At 38.3% G+C, this 20543-nt stretch overlaps 1 protein-coding gene across 6 annotated transcripts in view; it reads right to left on the bottom strand.

Annotated features, from left to right (window-relative positions):
• Nucleotides 1–20543, bottom strand: part of RABGAP1L (RAB GTPase activating protein 1 like) — a 270618-nt gene that overhangs the window by 168111 nt on the left and 81964 nt on the right. The window lies entirely within an intron of this gene.

Below are 20543 nucleotides of genomic sequence, written 5' to 3'. Positions count from 1 at the left end.
CAGCCAATGGCCGCGCCGCGCCGCTGTCACTAGGTAACGGCGCGCGGCCCGGCCCGGCCCGGCGGCGGCCCCCGCAGCGCGGCGGGGGCTCGGCCCCGCTCGGCCCCGCCGCCGCCCGCCGGGCAGGTGCTCGCCCCGGCAGCCCCTGTGCGGGCCACACCGCGCCAGCATGCCGAGGGCGTGCGGCCCCGGCCCGGCCAACTCGTCCTTCAGAGCGAGCGATCATTTCATCTATAGGTGGAAATACAGCATTTCAGAAACCGCCATCACCGTCTACCTAAAAATGTTCTGCAAAAGTTACTCTCGGGTTACCGATTTCGCACGCAGCTTTTATACGGTGCCTGCAAATGTTGAGCTGGATAAAATACTTGCTACAGTCTAACACACGTTTGTCTTGTCTTACTTGAACGACAAAATCACAGTCCCCTAAAAATTAATTATTTTTATACTTCAGGCAGATTATTTTAAAACTCGTCTGCAAGCGGTTTCAACACTGTGCCAGTTTTTAATTGCCTCAACCGGCTGCAAACATGGGTTTAAATACAAATACTTGTGAATAACACATTCTTCCCCACAGCACAGACTTTTTAACCCAATTAACTAATCTCGCTATCCACGCAAATGGATGCTGCTACTCCCTCATTAAGGACTCAAACTTCTGTTTACTTCATGCTGCCTAGAAATAAAAACCAGCAACAGAAGTACAATCATCAAAGTTATCGTACACAGACACTCCATACGTCCTCTGACACAGAAACAACAAATTTAGATACCAACATACCAACCACGAAACAGTATTTTGGGCTATAGATCAGGAAGAGACACATGTCAAGAACGGGATCGAAAGCTTTAACAAACTAAGTCATTAGAAACTACAGTCATATAAATTCTTTTAGTTCCGAGGCAAACCACAGGCAAAATTTTAATAAGCTGCTCCCGGGTTAACATCTTGTATTTCGAGTATAGCCTGGAGCAAATATTCAAGACTGAATGACAAGTCTGTAGAAACGTGAAGCAAGAGAAAATGCAGCAGTGGAAAAGTGGTTTGCAATAACGGCGTGTGATCATTCCAAATTATTCCATCAAAAGATTTAAAAAAAAAAAAAGAAAAAACCAACAAAAATTAAAATCACTCCGATACCTCAGAACTGTAAATGGCTGCAACAACAGATTTAATGACTAAATTTAGTCCCTGAGCACAGCTTTAAGCCATAGCTCTCCATACCACAGGCAGAACAATAGGAAGCAATTTTTATTCCTCCTCTTCCCACTCCTCCTGTGGGGGAGGAGGAGGAGAACAAACAACGGTGTGCACAGGCATGGCAGCAACCAGTACTTCTTTCTCCCTCTCTGCCCTCACCTGTTTTGGGGTTGGCACCGGAGACATAAAGGGCCAAAATGTCTTAAAATGGACGTTAGAAAGCCTGACTGACGTGTTGAGAGAAGCAAAGGTAAAGCCTAAAATGAAGTGGATCGCAGTAACTACGTGCTCGGTGCATCCTGCTCAATACGGATTTACATACTGGTAACTACTAAAGTTTCCAAATGTTACAGCGACCGTTGAGTCACCCTGCTCACAGGTCGGATCCAGCCGACGTACAAAACCCCAGTGCCTGTTACTGTGTGCACAGAACACCGAACTCTGATAGCAAGCGCTCGTGTCAGCCAAATATTTCAGGTCTTGCAGGAGAAACCCGGATACTGCTAAGCAGGTACGAGACAACAGAAAAATCAATGGCAACCTCTGCTGGTTGGTTTTCAATGCAGGTAAAATGCTTCCCTTTCATCAATTGTAACTAAAGGGACAAAGTAATTCAAAAGTGAGGAAGTATCATTTCATTAAAAAAAAAAAAAAAAAAGTCACACTGCAAGCTGCCAGTGGCTTTATCACCTCAGTTATTCCCAGAGCCCAACTCCTGGTGGCATTTTCTAAGCAGCAGCAGTGCAAACTGGAACTGACTGACTGCGCTAACTTGTACTATGGTTTACGTATATTTGGAGACAAGTGAAAATTAAAGCAGAAGTCAGCTAGTCCTGACAAAACGATGCAATTACAGACAGCCTTTTACAAGAGGCAGCAACACTGAAAAGCTATATGGAAAAAGTTTTCTAGGTGTACATTGGAGACACAGTAGGGACTCTGGCATGGTTTTAAACAAAATGTGCTTCAGGATTATTTTTTTTTATTGGCATGTAAAGGAAAGGAAGTGAGAATGAGTAAACAGTTATATTGGAAGAATTTAATGGCTGTCACCAAGGCAGTATTTTACATGGTACAGAAATTCTGCAGCTGGTTACGTCCAGCAGAAGGACTGTGCTGTTCTTCAAGCTGAATAGAAGGAGCAATTCCACACCTTCTTTATAAATTACATCAGCTAGAAACAACAGAAGTTACCATCCAAACTAGAAGACTCACACCATCTGATCCTGCTGAAAACAGAGGAGATGCGGTAGGAGCTTGAGCTTTGTGTACAAGAAGAAAGCCTGTTAAAGCAGTGGTGATGTGTGTGATCCTGTAAGGAAACGAGGTAAAGCTTCTCCGACAGAAAAAGTCCATACAGAGGTAGATTTAGAAGCTTCAAGCAAGGAAACAATCTATTACTCACTTCTATTCAGAAGGGAAGAGCAATATTTGTCTTCTAAATCTTTTTTTGTAAAGCAACAGGACTGATAGAAGCAATTCCTGCAACACACAAAGCAGCATCTCAGTCGCACCACTCATTTCTAGTTTGAAGTCTTTCAGGACTCTCTTTGTTAAAATATTGAATGGTCAGCTGGATTAAATGGACAACAATGATTTCTGTAAAATCTTTTAAAAAGATATTGATTAGAGCAGGGAGATGCAGCTGAGAGTACAGGATGAGGAACATAACAGATATTTACTTAGATGCAGACCTGAATTACAATGTTGATATACATACCAGCTCCTTATCTTCTTTTCTTCTGCCTGACTCCCCACCCCCCCCCCCTTTTTTTTGAAGTATTATTTTGTTTTATCCACTTTCTCCTCAGTCTATAGAACAAAGGTGTTTCTTCAGTTTGCTTTATTTTTATCTTAACTACCTTTGGCATTTACTTGTCCACCACCTCATATGAACACCCTGATTTTGTTTCTAATGCCTCCAGAAAAATTCTGTTCTATAAAGCTTGCAGCTTGTAGTGCAGTTTAAAGAGACGGAGTAATAAGAAAAAATCAGTAGTTGCCTTAATTTTGTGTTTGTGTGTACATGGTTGGGTTTTTTTTACATCAGACCGGTGTTTGAAGTTACTCTCTGAAGTCATACTGGTGCTATATTTAAGGCAGAAATCAGTTTTATTTGTTATTTGGAATATAAAGCCTCTTCCCAAAATCCACCCACTAAAGCTGTCTATTTTCAGAACTGCCATGAAAAGCTCTAGCTTACACAGAATACACAGAAATATTTACCTGAGTACAGGCATATAATATCAGATATAAGAGGTATACACAGATATGTATAATACTCTCCCCCCCCTCCCCCCCCTTTGAAACAATCTTCAACTTCTTAAACACTTCATGTTGGAAGGCACCTCTGGATATCAGCTGGTCCCAACACCCCGCTCAAAACAGGGCCAACTTTAAAGTCAAGTCCAACACCAAATTTAGGCCAGGTTGCACTGGGTCCTATATCCAAGCTGAGTCATGAAAATCTCCCAAGGATGGAGTTTTCACAGCTTGCATGGGTCCCCCACCTTTGACCTCTCCCACTGTGACTCCCAGTACCGACTCAGAATTTTTCTTGTTGCAACTTCTCTTCATCCTCATCCAGACTAAACACACTTGGGCCAGTGGTAAAAACCCAACAGTGTCAGTTCTCAAGGAAACTACAGTATCTTGTAGAAAGTTTAAACCCATGAAATATTTCTTCACCTGATAGTCTCATTTCTCGGTTTTGCTACCACAGATAATTTTCCTTTCCTTCTCCCTCCCACCCCATGATCATAAAGAACGCCATAAAACATTTTACAATGCTATGGCCCACATACCCCTGTGACTGCAAAAAAGATCAAGTGATAGGAGTTACACAGCTACGTTTTTGAAATGCAAATACTCTTGTGGAGCACCTACCTCACTGTTAGAGGAAAACCTTATCCCAAAGCCTGCATAAGCCTTTTCCACATTAGAGGCAAAACTGAATTTGATGGCAGCAACCCAGTAGGTTCTATAAGGTGGGGAAGAAGGAAGTGGCTGGTATAATTTGGAGTGGAGGGTGGAGGGAGTTCAGGTAAGAGGCTGGAAGGGGATAGTAGCTTTCTAAAAGGTCAAGCTCTGTGAGGGATGTGGAAGGGAGCTAATGATCCCTTTTTCTCTTAATACTACTCCAGCAGGCTCTGCTTCAGCCTACCCCTCTGCTGGACTCGCAGCCCCAGTCCTCTTCTAATACTGTTTCTAATAAGGCAAATATTAGCCAGTATCATCTACATGTTTAGTAATTAGCATGCTGTGATGCAGAACAAGAAACTGGCAAAAAACAATTTTTTTCATGTGTTGTGGTGGATTGGTAGAGAAAGAAGGGCATTCACATTTGCAAGTTTATTGTGCAGTCTTTTCATGCTGTTATCTAACAATTACATTACACAATTCTGAAGTTTGAAACTTTTAAATTACCCACGAACATTATTCATGTATTTAATAAATATTAAGCAAGTTGTCAGAGCAAATTGCTACAATCTCCCTTTAAACATTCCTACCTGTGATCTCACGGATTAGATAGTTACTCTTCTGAATTTTACATTAAAGAACATTTTTCTTCAGGAGGAGCTTCCCTCAAGATTATATTGATGTTCCTAAGACAAATGGAATTCACTTTACAAACTCAATTCGGAACGACAAATACCACCAAACTTCCGTGCCTCTAATCAATTGAAAGAAAGCACTGTGCAATAAACTATCAAGAAGTGAATTTACTTCGGGGAAATGCTGTGAAGTCTAATGAATGGTGACAATTAGCATTTTTCAGGAATTAAACATAGTATTTGCTTTACACAGCAATTAAGCTATGAAAGGGTGCTATTTACTAACTGACTACATATGATAAGAAATGCGCCAAAATGAATGAAAATGGACGTTGGAAAAACAAGAAAAATGTCTCACGATAGTATGAAAAGCAAAAATTAAACATGTGCCCTCTGAGAGTTTCATGTACCTGCCACTAAAACTAATCCCCCTACTCCTAAACCAGCAGTAGTTTAAAAAAAAAAAAAAGGAGAAAAAAAAAAAAAGAAAAAAGTAAAGTATACTAGCAAAAGAGAGGCTTACTACCTACCACTGCTCCAGGTATCCCAACAGAGGGCTGTTACTTGCATTGCTTTTCCTTTAGCTCCTGCTTTTGATTATGTGACTGATGTTTAGTGAGTGATTTGTAAAAATACACGGAAAGTCTAAAACATGCATTTTGTTCCGAATTGTCCCTCTGCATTTCAAGTGCCACAACAAACCCATGTCCTATCCATGCAGCTGTCCTAACATAAAACATAGCCTCTATGCATTAGTACATTAGAGTGAACGGAAATGAACTAGCTATTAATTACACTGCTTTCAAGAGATGATTAGAATTTTAACCTATTAAATCACAGGACAAAAGACAGCAATTAAGAGACTGTAAATGAAGAAACAGTGAAATGTAGAGAATAATCTGAACAGTGCAGGTAGCATTACCCTTTTTCCTGTGGGAATCATTTCTCATATTTTAAATTAACGCTTCAAAGATTATTTTAATACAGCATTCATTTAAACTTTTTAGAGTCATGTTTTGACATAGTTGTGTTTTTACTAATGCTTTTCTCTATGTCAAGCCAGGAATTACATTCCATAAATATTGGTATTCTAAAAGCATATCACAACTGGGCAACAAGACAGTGTATGTTCAGAAGGATTCCAGCTGACTTGGCAGAAGCATAAGCTCGGTCAGTACTAGTAGTAATTCCATTTCAGCCGAGCTAGAATAAGAGATTTTAAGGCTATTAAAAAAAAAAAAAAAAAATCCCAAACACTGTGACCACCTACTTTGATTTTTCACATACTGCAACCCAAAGAGTTCTCTTAACTACAGCATGACCTTTTAAAAGGCAGCCCGTTTTGAATTAATGAGTTCAAATGATGAATAATTTATTGTAGCCTTGACTAGGAAGCCAACTTCTAAGGCCTGTGCAAAAGCAACTACTAAGATACGAACACAAGGATCAAAACCATATACATCTGTCAGTCTTTCAAAATCACAAGTTTGGATGGACCAAAGAATAAAGTTGACATACATGCAAACCTACCTACCTTTCATTTATCACTGCCTTTTAAAAACAAACAAAACCAGCTGCATCCAATATTATTTCTTTAAATTCTCCCAAAAGCATCGCCACTATTTTATCCTTAAAGCATTCCTCAGAACTCAGTGCCAAGGCCACACATCTGTCAACTACTGTACGATCAACACTGCACAGGCTTCCAAATCCTTCTCCATCTCAGCACCATACTTCTGAATGTCACAACGGCAAACCTCTATGACAAAAACTCCCCACCATAAGCTTTGGCAACTTACTTTTAATCTGTGCTGAAAGCTCCAATGCAGAGTGCAGCCATGTGCATCGTTCTTCTCAAAAATAGTTTCAAACCTTCAAAATTATCCACTTCAGACTAATTCTCTTTTCTAAATACTGTGAAGTGGCAGCTACCGTTACATGACAAATTCACGGATGCATGGCAGAAACAAGATTCAAATCCACTTTCTGTGGATGCGTCTTATGTTAAATGGTCACAGTACATTCTCCCAGAGCATCTATTCTAATCTAGATGGGCTGGCTGGAAATGTGCCTAGTCACATGGACAATTTATTTTTTATTTGCATATATAATTGGCACATTCCACCCTAAACTTTTCCTTTATTAGATTTTTTTAAAATTAGTGCTTTCTCAAGGAGACAAGAGGTAGCTCGGAAAACCACCAAACAACTAGGATCATTTAGGAGAAAATCACAGTTTCAACTGCTCATGTAGACAAAAATGGGTTTAGAATTAAAGATTCACTATTTGTTTTACTGCAAGACAGACTGAGGAGCAGGTAGTACTCACGCCTGATTTGAACTAGTAAATCCAATTCCACTCTTGAGAACAATAAAGCTGAAAACAATCAAAGTAAATTGTGAATTCTGGAAGACTATCTTTAACCGAAGTGTTACTCTGTATTACTATTCTACAACTTTCGTGAAGAAATGGAAGAGAGGAACATGGAAAGGATATGGCATAAAATCTATTTATAAACTGAAGCGTGGCACAATTTCTTCTTGTGCATTTTAAGCTCAGCTTCATTTAGACCAAATTTTCCTTCCGGCTGGAAGTGCTGCAGAGGTATCACTTACACTCTCTTCCAGCATGGAGTCTATATCAGCACGCACTTGCGTCAATAACCATATACGAGAAAAGGACCAGGAATAGCTTCCTACCAAGAGCAATCTAGAGGGAAAATTTTGCAAACAATAGCAGTTGAAGCAGAGTCCTAGCTAACTCACAGACATGGAACCTGGCAATGACAGACATTTGGAAAATGCCACTGAAAGCAAGAACTACTGATATTTCCCTCCCCACCCCGCCACCTCCACCTCGAGTTAAAAATTGGCTAATTAAAACTTATAAAATCATCTCACATCTGATAACTATGTTTCAAGATTAATAACATCTAAATATATTCAACTTCCAATAACTAGCAAATGTTGTCTTAAATTACTTTGATTGTATTAGATAATGAGGACGTTTATATCTAGAAATTGGCACATATAAAATGTTATGTGAGCTGAGAAATTATTTTCTTTATTCAAAAAGAAATACCAAACCTGACATTATTTGCCATCTCTAAGAAAAAAACCTGAAATTAAACATATACTTTATCAGCTCTAAAAATAGGTTAAATATAAAGGCAGAGGTTTCGAGAGCTACAAGTCCTTTAGCAAAGGTCACTTTCAGGGAATGCAGAAGTCAAGTCTATAGATTAAATTCAAGCCCAGTTTCTTTCACCAAGATTAAATTTACACATAAACCTTTCCCCTCTGCTCAAAATTATGGCTTGAAGCTAAATGTCAATCTCTTCACTAATATATTTTTAAGATATATCACATGTAACTGCACAAAACTCAGCGTATCAACACACTGAACTAAATATTGGCCTCTAAGTAATTGACAGTATGCCTGGGAAGGGCCATACAGGAAGAAATGGAAGTACTGGGTCCTACTTGCTGTATTTGTATAGGATGCTAGTGGCCATCATTTTTATAGGGCCACTAGAATTAATTTGGCTTGAAAAGGCACACAGCATGTTTCCTGAACACCCTTCTTCCCAGCATGTCTGTGATGTCTGCTGCAGGAACAAGCTAAGCATAATTTGTTCTCCTACTTTTAATGAAAGATAAGATAAAGAATGACATGGCAAAAATTGCGTTACTCACTGCAAAACTTAAAACAGTAATCTTTAAAGCAATCCTACAGTAACGAAAAAGAAACAACCAAACAGAAAGAGGGACAGCATTTGACAGCGTAAAGAAAAATGCTTCCCATAACAGAAGCAGTTGCTTATACCTTATTTATAGCCATTCCATATAATGAAATAAAGATCTTGGAAATTACTCTCTAACAGTTACGGTTTTCTAATACACTAACTACAACATATAAAAATGAAATCCCAGCAGCAATTTTCTACAAAGGCAAAGCTTTATACTCTGATTTGCATCCATTTTTCTGCATAAGGTATGAAAATACTCAGTAGTCAAAAAAATTGCCATAGAAATGGAATAAGGCTAGATGAAAAAAAATTAATTCTTTTTCAGAATATGTTCTAACCAAAGTGCTCACTGGGGAAGAGTTTTGCTACATTTCCTTTCACCCCCAAAGAAGGCTCTTTATAAAACAAAGCAAAAAAAAAGTGAGGAAAAAATGGTTACATTCAAAAAGCTATATTTTATTGTTATGGCAACTGATGTGCTAAAAATAAAGAAATAAAGTTGTTATGGCAACTAGAATTTTAAAGGCAGTCAAAAGTAGAATAATCAAACATTCTGCTGGCTTAAAATGTAACGTCTATGACTCAATTTTCAGAAAGAGCTTCAGAGACAAGTAGTGGTTGGGTTTTTTTGGATTCTGCTTTAAAGATCACAATTAGTACAAGTTTCAGAGAACTCTACACAGTACAAGGGAGGAAGTCAAAGTGAACAGAAAAACAGTCATTTGAAGTTCTCACGGTCAACAGGAAGAAACACACACCACTTCTTTAATGTCCTGGTGACCCTACCTAGATCCATAAAATGTATTGGCCTATTATTAAAATAAACAGCAGTAGGACAGTATCTATGTAAGTCATCACAATGATCAAAAGACACTATATAACTAAAAGTTACTTAATGATTTTACATTAAGTACTGAAAAATTCGGGAGTACCAAAATTCATCAGTCTGAAGCAGCAGACTTCTGCCACTGTATACATATGAAATTATAAAGAGAACTACAATTATAAGATTCTAACATATTTAAATTTCAGATACATGCTTGATCATCATTACTGGGCTCCTAGCTATACAAGCACTTCCACGACAATCTTAGCAAACTGTCTCCCATCCAACACATCTCAGATTATCGAAATTGGTACTTTTATTAAAAAAATTAACAGAACAGTGTGCACTACGCAATGTTCCAAAGCCCATAATCAGATAAGCCATAATTACTACTACGAAAAGTATTTAGAAGATACTTCAGAGAATTATGAATAGAAACAGCAACTTATAGTGGAAATTTCTGCACTGGAACCATGCACCTAGCATGTGCTAGCATCCCAGTGTAAGCCAGGATTTTAACACAGTATGTGCCTTGTATTTTGTCTTCACTGAGTTAATCAAGGGTCCTTCTAGGATAACTCATAACTCCTTTCTGACTCATATGAAAAGTCTCTCAGTCCAGTCCACAAGAGCCTTCAGTGTGCAGAAGCAGCATAGACAAGAATACAGATCAAAGTCAGGTTCCTCCTTCACTTGTACTAAAGGGAAGAGAATCAGATAAACTCCTTATTGCAACACAAAAAAAATCCACAAGACGTAAACTGGAAATTCAAACAACACACAAGAGAGTGCAGCAAGGATAACACAGACAAATTTAAGTCTGATTTTGCTTCCTAGTATTAACCCTTGAGGCTAGATACACACACAGTTAACTCATTCCCTCTTAAGCATCACATGAAGCCACAGGTATTTCTAGAGATGCAAATAAGGCAGAAAAAAAGGTTAACTAATGCATCTGTGACAAAGTCATCAGCTTCTGCAAGGAAAACTCCATGTACAACGGTCACTATACATAAATTTTCATCAGTCAGGATAAATTTTAGATATATGAATATCAAGGTTTTATATCAAAGTTTTAGAAGCATTCTGTCTAATGCTTAGGCTAAAGGAGCCAAGCTGCATATTTTCAAGGTTTGTTGCTGACTCAACCAGCTACTGAAGACAAAAGGCATGTTGTTCTGAGCTTTCTAAGAAATTAGTGTCCTTATTGTATAATAATCTAAACTTAAATCAAGTGCATGGTTGTCCGAAACACAAGTACAAAGAAAATGTGCAGCAGCCCAAATAACCCCCCACTTAACTGACAGCTCTGTAAAACCCCTGCTTGCAGTCAGCATCTGAGGGTCCTGTTTCTTGTCGGATCAGGTATAGCCAGTCTGCACTGAATATACATACGGACATATATATTTTAAAAAGCATCTCAAAAGAGTATTTATTTTAACAGTTGCGGGCACATTTTATCCTTAAAATGTGTTTCTGTATTTTCCATTTTACATTAAAGAAGAATTTGAGAGCAAGCATTTTCATAGAAAGGCCAAGGAAATCCTGGAAGGTGTGACAACAAAGACCAAAAGTGCTTTCAGGGATTACATTTACAAATGCATGAAAGAAAGGTGGCATTGCTCCAAAAAGGTAGCTCTAATTCCTTTGCCATATAGGTAACAAGAAGCATACTAATTAGACTGCAATGTGACATTAACCTAACTAAGGCTACCTGAAGACTGCCTCAAAAAGGGCCTCACCTGTCCCTTTGGCCCTACCCCAGCTATATGCTCCCAGCCCACCCCTTACACCACACCTACACAGTGAGTCAATCTCATTGCTCTAACAAAGAAATGGGGTGAAGGACATTTTCTAATTAAAAATCTAAAAATTACTGTGATTAGCCTTGCCATTGCTAGATAAAGTATACAGAAGAGATGGAAAAAAGCAGTAAAATAAACCTCTTATGGCAAGCACAGCTTGAAACCGTACACACACACACACCCCATAAGTGATGATTTAGTTTTAGATTCAGGCTCTATATTGTACTATCTAGTCAAAAAAAAGGTTGTATTTTGAATCTAGATTGCTTTTGAGACAAACCAGCCATATGAAGATGGCTTTATAATGTGCAGCATATGATTAAAAAACTTGAAGCTCTATATCGTCAATATTCAGTTGTCAGTTTGAAAAACAACTGATGAAAATTCACAAGAAAAAAAAAATTCTAGCTGCCAAAATATTTGGGTATGTCCACAGAAACCTACATAAAAGATTATTAGAAAGAGTATATGCACTAGCAGACTGCAACTGATGTCGTTTTGGTTAGTTTATCTCAGCAGCTGCAAATTTGCATGCTGATAGGGGAAATAACCCTTAAAAATGTTTAACAGATATAGACTGTAAAGATCTATAGGTCTCTCATGTCTTCTGAAGTGATTACTGTAAAACGTACTTAATACTAGTGCAGCCCCTTAGAAGAATATATGAATAATACTGTCATTAGGGGGTTTAGCATAAAGAAGTCATACATAAATTAAGGTAGCAAAAGGTATCAGAATTACACCTTATATTAAATTCCAGTTCGAATTTAAGTGATGTATTCATAACTTATGTATGCTTTAATTTTTCTACACAGGCAGCTCAAGCCTTTCTGGGTTTTGTTACTATTTCTATTATAGTGAATTGCCCGTTGCTAGCTGCACACTGCTGTGGTAACACATGCTTTAATAAAATGTTGACCATCAGTACTGTTGTTAACAAAGGCATTTTAAGAGACTTTAAACACCAACTGTGATTCTTCAGAGAAATAAAAAAAGCTAGATTGTATACTTTTGGATCCTTTGATTCTTAGTGTTCCTCTCTACGCATTTAGAGCTCTCTGTTTAATTCTTATGGCATCAACCCTTAAAATATTGAAACCAGCAATTAATAGTTAGGAAAAGGTGGTTTGTCCTCTTAAATAAATGTATTTAAGATTTCTGAAACATTACCTTTCATAGAATAGCCACAGGAAACACTGTTTATTTTAAAAAGTGACTTCTGCATCTTTTTCTCTGTAAGGAGGTACAGGATTCCGGATGGGGCTTTTAGACAAAGCAGTTCCTGATGATTTCAACCAACCTTTCAGAAAATCACACAACAGAATCTACAAGGAAGTTGCCCTCAGCCTTAATTCAGGCACAAACCATTCCAAATACAAACCACAGCTAGCAAAATTCAGGTTTTTCGAAAGGCATAGTCATTTTTAGATGGAGTCACTGCATTTGCACAACACAGCAGTTCAGCAACCCAGTGACACACAAATAGCCTTCTTACTTCAAAGTCAGACTGAAGCTGGCTTGAAATTCTTTTGAAGGCTAACATTACTGTTCATTTACGTGTGCAATAACAGAAATTAGTTAGCCTTACAAACAAAACATTTGCAATCCAATTACTCTAAGTGCAGCACTCTGATTTCCAGAATATGAACCCTATGGGGATAGTATCACCTAATTCCTATCATACTACCTGCTCCATTACAGCAACATACAAAACCCGATGTTTTGTCTCTTCCCCTCACCTTCAACAGCTTCAGCCCTCCAGTAACACAGCCTCCTGAATGCCAGTTATACAACCTCTGTTTGAAAGCAGGGGCCAGTTAGGAAGAAGTGACTTTAGGATGAAAGAATTTCATCTAAATATACCAAGAGATGGCTGATTGTTTAAGAAAAAATTATGTTCTCGGGAATTGCAGCTCTCTTGCAGTGGTCCACATACATAACAACTCGCTTCATCTAAGCAGTGCCCTCCGCTGCAAGACAGAGATGCATCCACACAGAATGAATGTGCATCGCAAAGACACACTACAGAGAACTTCAGAAATGATCCAATTTTACTCAGTGGTGTAGAATACTGTTGTTTAAAATGTCTTCTTACTATGAGCTGCTCTTCCAGCATCAGTGCCATTCCTGCTACAGGAAAACTGAATGCCTATTAACAAACCAATATTCAAATTAAACTAGGATACCTATTAATGTTTTATCTAGGAAGGAGAATCATGGATTTTAAAATGAGCTCTGAGGTGCCAAGCATTTACCAGAACTACCAGCTATTACTGCACACCCTACTGTAAAGAAATACACAGAGACATCCCCACTCCATCCTACCTAACAAAACACTTATCTGTATCAATATACATATATCCAGAGTCTATGAGACTATCAATCTTAATATCAGTTCTTCCAGTAACCATCATTTAAACCTATTCAGGCCATAATACTGATATTACCCAAGGTTTTATCATTCCGTTTGAAACGATGGGCAACTGCGCTCCCCTCCTTTTGCAGATAACAGTGTATAAATTCACACAGACAAAACAGAACACAGTCTCAAAGAGGGCAAATGCAAATCTCATTTGCACTCTACCCTTCAGAACAAATGTGTCAATTTATGTGACTTTTAGTGCTGGTAGGTCATACAGCACCCAAGAGCCAGGAATTGTACTGTGAGTGTCATTTCAGTGTTGTCGTAAGTGGGTTCTGTACAGAAAAGCAACTGCAGGAAAATTCTTAACGTGGCAGAACTTTCTATAATTTTATGCAGGCCCTGAAAAACATATTATTGGCATTATTTTCCACCTCAAACATCATAAATAAAAGTTAAAATTAAGATGACATAAAAGTAAAAATTACTAATGGATGCTACTCCTTTTTTACCTGAGAAGAGCTGTCATTAAATTGACTCATTTATCTGAAGATGAAGAGTAAGCACAAGATTTTCCCTTTTGTGCACACAAAATTGAAAGTTTTTCTCCAGATGAGCTCTAAATGAATCAAAACTTGGCAAATTAAATTCACCTTAGGGACATTTTATTCCTCAGTTTGTAAGAGTAATACTAACATTTACTATGAAACTAGGTACCCTGTTACACTCATAATGAACTAAACCTTTTATCTGAAGACTGAATTTAAATGAAGCTATTTAAAGAAATAAAATTCTGACAACTTATGCTCTTCAGAGGCAATATTTTTTCACTAATTTCTAATAAGTATTTTCAGTTCATGTATACTTCATTATTCCACTGTATGCAGTGCCACTAAAATAATTCAAACAAGTAGACTGTAAGTGTCAGCACTAACAGCTCCACTCACACAAAAAATGCAGCATCCTATCAATCCAACCATCATACGATCTGGTTTTTCTCTACAAATCACATTAAATTATAAAAATATCAGGAATCTACTTGCCATTAAATGAACGGTCTCAGTTTAAGAGTTAAATAATAGTCATCCTATTCTTACCCTTTAAGAAAAGGTAAATTAAAACTTAAGAAACTGCCCATAGATACTGAACTGAAAAGAAACATGAAGTTGGAAGAGTTGTACATACATCTCAAAGTCATCAGTCCCTCTAGAATTATTTTGCTTAATATCTAAGTACCTCATTCAAAAAGCAACAGAACAGGTATTAGTTACCTCTCTTTTTAGACAGCTGAAAAAACCAATTTTTTATGATGATAATTTTAATAGGATCTTTTATAATTGTTACGTATACACCATTCCCCGTACCTAATCTCTCTAAAAGTCAAGGGAGAACACTCTTAATTAGTAGAGAGAACAAATAAAGATGCAAAGAAAAAACTACAACAACAAAAATATACTAGGTCAGCATTTCTGAAACTTTTTAGCTTTCATTGCTGGGAAGTTTGTTCCATGCAGAAAGACGGGCATGCTGTGTTCTGAATATTTGTAATCACAAATTGGACAAGGTACCACCTTCAAAGATTTCAGGATGCTTTTCTTGCAAAAGGGGGGACCCTTTATCATTTTCAGTAGGCTATCTGCCATAAGCATGTGTCGAAAGAAAAGATGACAGTCGTATGGGGTTTGGCCGTAGTCCAGGAGAGCAGTCTATTCAGAAATATGAGAACGCTTCACTGCATAGACACAGTTTTGAAAAACTGCTGCAGGAAGAAGCTAACATGTCACATACTGCTCTTGATGCTCTCCTATTGCTTGTGACCAGAGTGTGTAACACAGCTCTGATGAAATGGCTCACTCCTCACTGTACTGGGCAGTGAACACAAAAGATATTCCTTGCTTACGTAGAAGCATAGACTCCCCCATTTTCAGTTAGGACAAACAGATGCAGAATTCCGAACACAAATATTTGCTACAGAAATACTCTCCTGTTTCAGTTCATTAACTAACCTGCTGTGGCAGCTGGTGAACAGTCATCTTTTTAATTAGACACCCTTACTGATTAATTAGTCTCAGAACACTGAGCAGTGAAACCCTGCATGATATCATCGGGACAAAAAATATTCCTCTTCCTAGTGCTAACTTAATATCCTTTGGTATTGCTGCAAATAACAAGCTTGATTAATTTTCTACTCAAACTAAAATGACCTTCCTATGTAAGTAATTCTCTCAATCCACAGATAAACTGTTTCAACCCGTGTCATACAAATAAAAAAAATAATTAAAAAAAAAAAACCAAACACCCAAACCCACAAGCATGGTATGAAAGCACCAGTTTCAAAGTCAGCTGCATTTAATCCTATTTGTATAGACACAGTGGATTGTTTGTAATTTCCTCCACTTCCCATTTACTAACTATGCAAGCAAACTAGCAATACAAATAAAAAAGCCAAGTAAATATTAAGTATGAAACAAAGCAGCAAATACCTTTTCTTGTTTCAACATTTAGGTAATGTCAAAGTTTAAAAAGTAAATACATTTCTACATTAGGTTTACATGAAAGTTGATCTTTGCTTCAGTCCTTTGAGATCTGTCTGCTGAGAGATGCACCAAGGATAATAGATAATTAAAGATAATACAATGCACGGAAGACCGTGCTTAAGCAGATGATGAAACTTCAGCAATGGTATTTGCTATTTTTAGCTATCCTATTTCTAACTTTTAATTTGGGACAAGAGACTACTATTCTACTTTCTGGAGGAGAAATGACACAAACATTCATTTGTAGGATTCTCATAGTCTATGAGAATAGTCTACTCTACCACTATGAAAAAGTCTGTCTCAGAAGGTGCTTATAATAATGAAATATAGCTGTTAAAGGATTCCAAAGATTTTTCTCTCCTGTAGATCTTCCTTTTCTTTAAAGGTTTGTAACAGAAGTGCTAAGATTGATCTGCTGACCAGCCAGTCAGAGACCGCAGCAAAGCTACAGCACATCACCTCTGCCTATAGGAAAGCAGGCTGGAAGCCACAAACCCACCCACACTGAGGCAACAACGGAGACAGCAATGATGGGCTGAAGCTGGGAAGCTTCTGAGGGGAAAGACCACACCACAAGAATCGTTTGGCTCCTAAAGAGTACCAAAAACTTGTCAAAAAAACAGTTTGTCATAACCAACCAAGGGAAATGCAAGAGATGTAGGGATGAGTTTGTAGTCACCATCCCTTGTCCTCTGCATCACACAGTCGATTCTGGCTAAGGCAGCTGAATACATGCCCCGTAGGGCTTGTGACTACAGGGATACAAGAAAATTTATGTGAGTAATGTGTAATTCCAATAGTGTACACAGATCGCTTCCATTTGCCATCATTTACCATCCTTTTCAGCAAACAAGTGCTAAAGTTTAATTTTCTATCTGGGCCTGTAAAACTTGTTCACCTGAGAGGTTTCCAGACACCTCCTTAACTTTTTTTTTTCTTTTTGGTATGTAATGAGACGGTATGGCTTATAGGAATCAGAAAGCATAATACTGGTCCAAATAGAATGGATGAACTATGTATATTAGCTCTACATCAATTATATTTCATCCAGCCCAAAAAACAATACATTTGCTCCATGTTCTGCAGCAATGGAATGTACTTTCCTGTAATTGGTCCCTATTGCATGAGAATTGTACCTCTGTGTGATTAGTGCCAACTTCAAATTATTATGTTACTGAGATAAATTATTTTCATGATATGGCAGTATTTAATCCCCAAATCAATGCCTCTCATATTCTCAGGATTTTCACTCTTCTGCAGAGTGACTTGAAACGTTATGGGCCCAGACACACATCACCATCACACAGTCAGCAGACAAAGCTATTTTTTGGCCAACTCTTCTGAAGCCTGACCCTTTAATTAGTTATTATCTCTAACTGTTCTGGGCACATGCTCATATTGTATTGCCAAAGGAAATTATGACAATAAACAAATAATCTTATTTTTGGTTCTCTTACAAGTCATTTGGAAGGACAGCCATTTAGTCTTTCTTTAAGACCTTCAACTCAAAGTCACCATCTATCTCAAAAATGAGCATTCACATTCATATGCAAACTTCCATTGCTTCTGAGTAACATAACACTACCAACATCTACTTTATCTAAAACCAGGCTTCTTTTTCTGATCATACTTTAAACAATTATAATAATAAATTTAAAACACGTTTTGTTTCCTGAAACCAGAACAGTAGCAGCATTTAGAAGCAGTCTGTATATGCGGTTAGATGAACTTGATACATACAGCTCGTTTCTTAATGGAAATCAGATTGTAAACTGAAAGTCTTTTATAAGGAAATGATACACTTACTCATAAATCCTACCTTAAAATGGTCCACCCAAAAGTTTTCAACCTACAGAAAGTGAATGACTGCCCTCTTTTTCTCCTTTCATTCTTTCACTTACACAGCTACACAGAACCCTAACAGGGGTTACTTTCTAAACTGAGGAGAAAGGACTTGAGTGCAGGTAATTTCAAGAGTAATCAGCAACAGCACTACAAAACAGGCACCTAGTTTGTAACACTGAAAAGGATAGAAAGAAATTTTGCCCTACAAATTCAGCAGTGAGAACACACAAAAGAATGAAGCCATCTAAAACAGAAAAGCAGAATGTTAATAAAAGATAAAACATCTGTCCCGGTTCAGATGGAACAAATGTTCTACAGTAAGTTACTTTGTTGCTGCTCTCAAGCGACAGCAGATCTCTTAATGATTTACACATTGACAGTACCTGACGCCTGTTCTGAAAAGGACAGAGTGGGGAAACATGGAGCATAATTGTTGCTGAGTACCAGTCACCTCGGTTGTAAACAGGGTAAGCTGTAGCTTGCCACTGGTCAATTTATCAGAGCTCAAAATATATCTCGTAATGGAAAAAATTAATCTGAGTCTCTTGAGAGGAACCAGTGAAGCTGAACATGAAATAATGTGTCGATGAGGCAGGAGAAAAAAATCTCCATCAAGGAAGTGACCCTAGCTTGTGCATGTTTTTCTACTTCCATTCTTTTAAGAAATATATCTCATACCCTTTTACAAAAGCTCTATATACAAATACCACCCCTTCATTGTCATCACATAAGCTGCTTTTTCTCACTCTGATTTACCTTTGTCTCTTCCTTAAGATAAATAAATAAATGAAAATATACATTCGTTTCTACTGATTATGTTTTATTTTCCCCTTCCTATACTGTGACATGTGCAGCAGGGTCAAAAGCCTATGGCACACATGCCAGAAAGGTAACTCAAGCAGATTTTGATTGTCATACAGTACAGATTTACATATATGTCAGAAACGAAGCAGCTGCCAAATCACTACTCCTACTCTCTCAAATTGTATGCAAGACCTACTATTGTGCTCCAGTCAAAATTTCTGAGAGGCTCACAGTAATCACCAAGCTGAAGCTCAGCAGGAGATGTGAAATATAGCAAGACAGTGCTTGTCAGTAAGAAAGTATTTGGGAAAGCAGAAGTATTTCTTTCTCCCTTCCCTCCTGGAACTCCAAACTTACCTAGAGATGGGGAAATGTATTGGCATGCGAATGCTCTGATACGGGAAAAGAAACACAGTTCACTAGATCATTCCTGACAGACTGCTGACCTCCAGTGTGGTGGACTAGAGGACATGCCTCCTGGAGAAAATGCGTACAGCATTGATTTTTCTAAATAAGACAGAGATTTTATTTTGCTTTCTGTGCTGAACTGAAACAGTAAAACATTGCCCAAATTACTCTCTCCTACAGAACACACTGAACAAATCACTCCTCTAACTGAAAAATACTGCAGTAGATTTCAGAGCTCTGCATACAGATGGATACATGCAGTATAACACAGATCTGTGAAGTGATATGACTAATAGTTGGCCAATACAACATGCTACTTCTGCACAAACGGTACGCAACTGGAGTAGAACAACAAACGTGTCTATATCACAGTCTCCAAAGTACATTTAAACGGTGAGTCTGCTATCATTCGGTTCATCACAAGGAACACATTCCTCCTCCACTAGCGAGCACAGTTTCACCAGAGTTAACCAGCAACACTGTGGTAAAGTTCCAGTTTTCAGCAGATATCTCTGTTCCCCATAAAAGGTAGTCATAAATTAGGTATCACATATTCAATATTAATAATTCTAGCTCTTGGGATCACCTTTCAAGCTATGATAAAACAACAGTTTTCAAGATCGGTTCCTCAAGTTAGGCTTCTGAAATTTTCCTTTAGATCTCATAATCAAAGCAGTCAAAGATGCTTTTAAAGCCAAGCCTCACTCAAGAAAACTGGCTGGCATTCCTAACCTTACTGGTGAGTACTGGTTAACACTGTATTAATTACTACAGTTCTCTCCAGCATTTTGCTCTAGCGTTACACAGTTCAGCCACATTATTTTGAACATCAGACAAAAATCCCCCAACTATACCTATATAAACTTACTTTCTTACAGATGTCTGGGTGCAGAGATGATTGCAAAGTGCCCTCTTTCTCACTGAGGTACCGCAGCTGGCAGTTCAGCCAGACAGTGCAGTAAGGCCAGATGACCGGAAAGGGGAAAGGGCTGGGGTGCTGGGAGAACAGGCTCTTACAAAGGAGCTATTAGAGTGAGCTAGGAGGTAAGGGAAGCATGGGACAGAGTGTTACAAAATGTTTGAGGGGCCTAGGCACTAATGGGGAGCTGTTTAAGGGAGGGAACTGCACGAGGAGGTGGGTAGGCAGTGGGTCAAGTTCACAGACGTTACTACCACCTCCCGCTTCTTCCATCTCACACTTCATTCTCAGGACTGCAAGTGCAGAACACTGCCACCTCTAATCACCTAGGAATGTCTTGAAGAAATATGCTCAGGAATGAACACACACACAGAATACAGAATCATAAAATGGTGTGGGTTGGAAGGGACCTTAAAGACCATCTAGTTCCAACCCCCTGCCATGAGCAGGGCCACCTTCCACTAGACCAGGCTGCTCCAAGCCCCATCCATCCAGCCTGGCCTTGAACACCTCCAGGGGTGGGGCATATACCAC

This window comes from Falco naumanni, chromosome 11, assembly GCF_017639655.2.
Source record: "Falco naumanni isolate bFalNau1 chromosome 11, bFalNau1.pat, whole genome shotgun sequence".
Lineage (NCBI taxonomy): Eukaryota > Metazoa > Chordata > Aves > Falconiformes > Falconidae > Falco > Falco naumanni.
The sequence above is the reverse complement of the archived record's forward strand: the minus strand, read 5'-3'. Positions and strand labels throughout refer to the sequence as shown.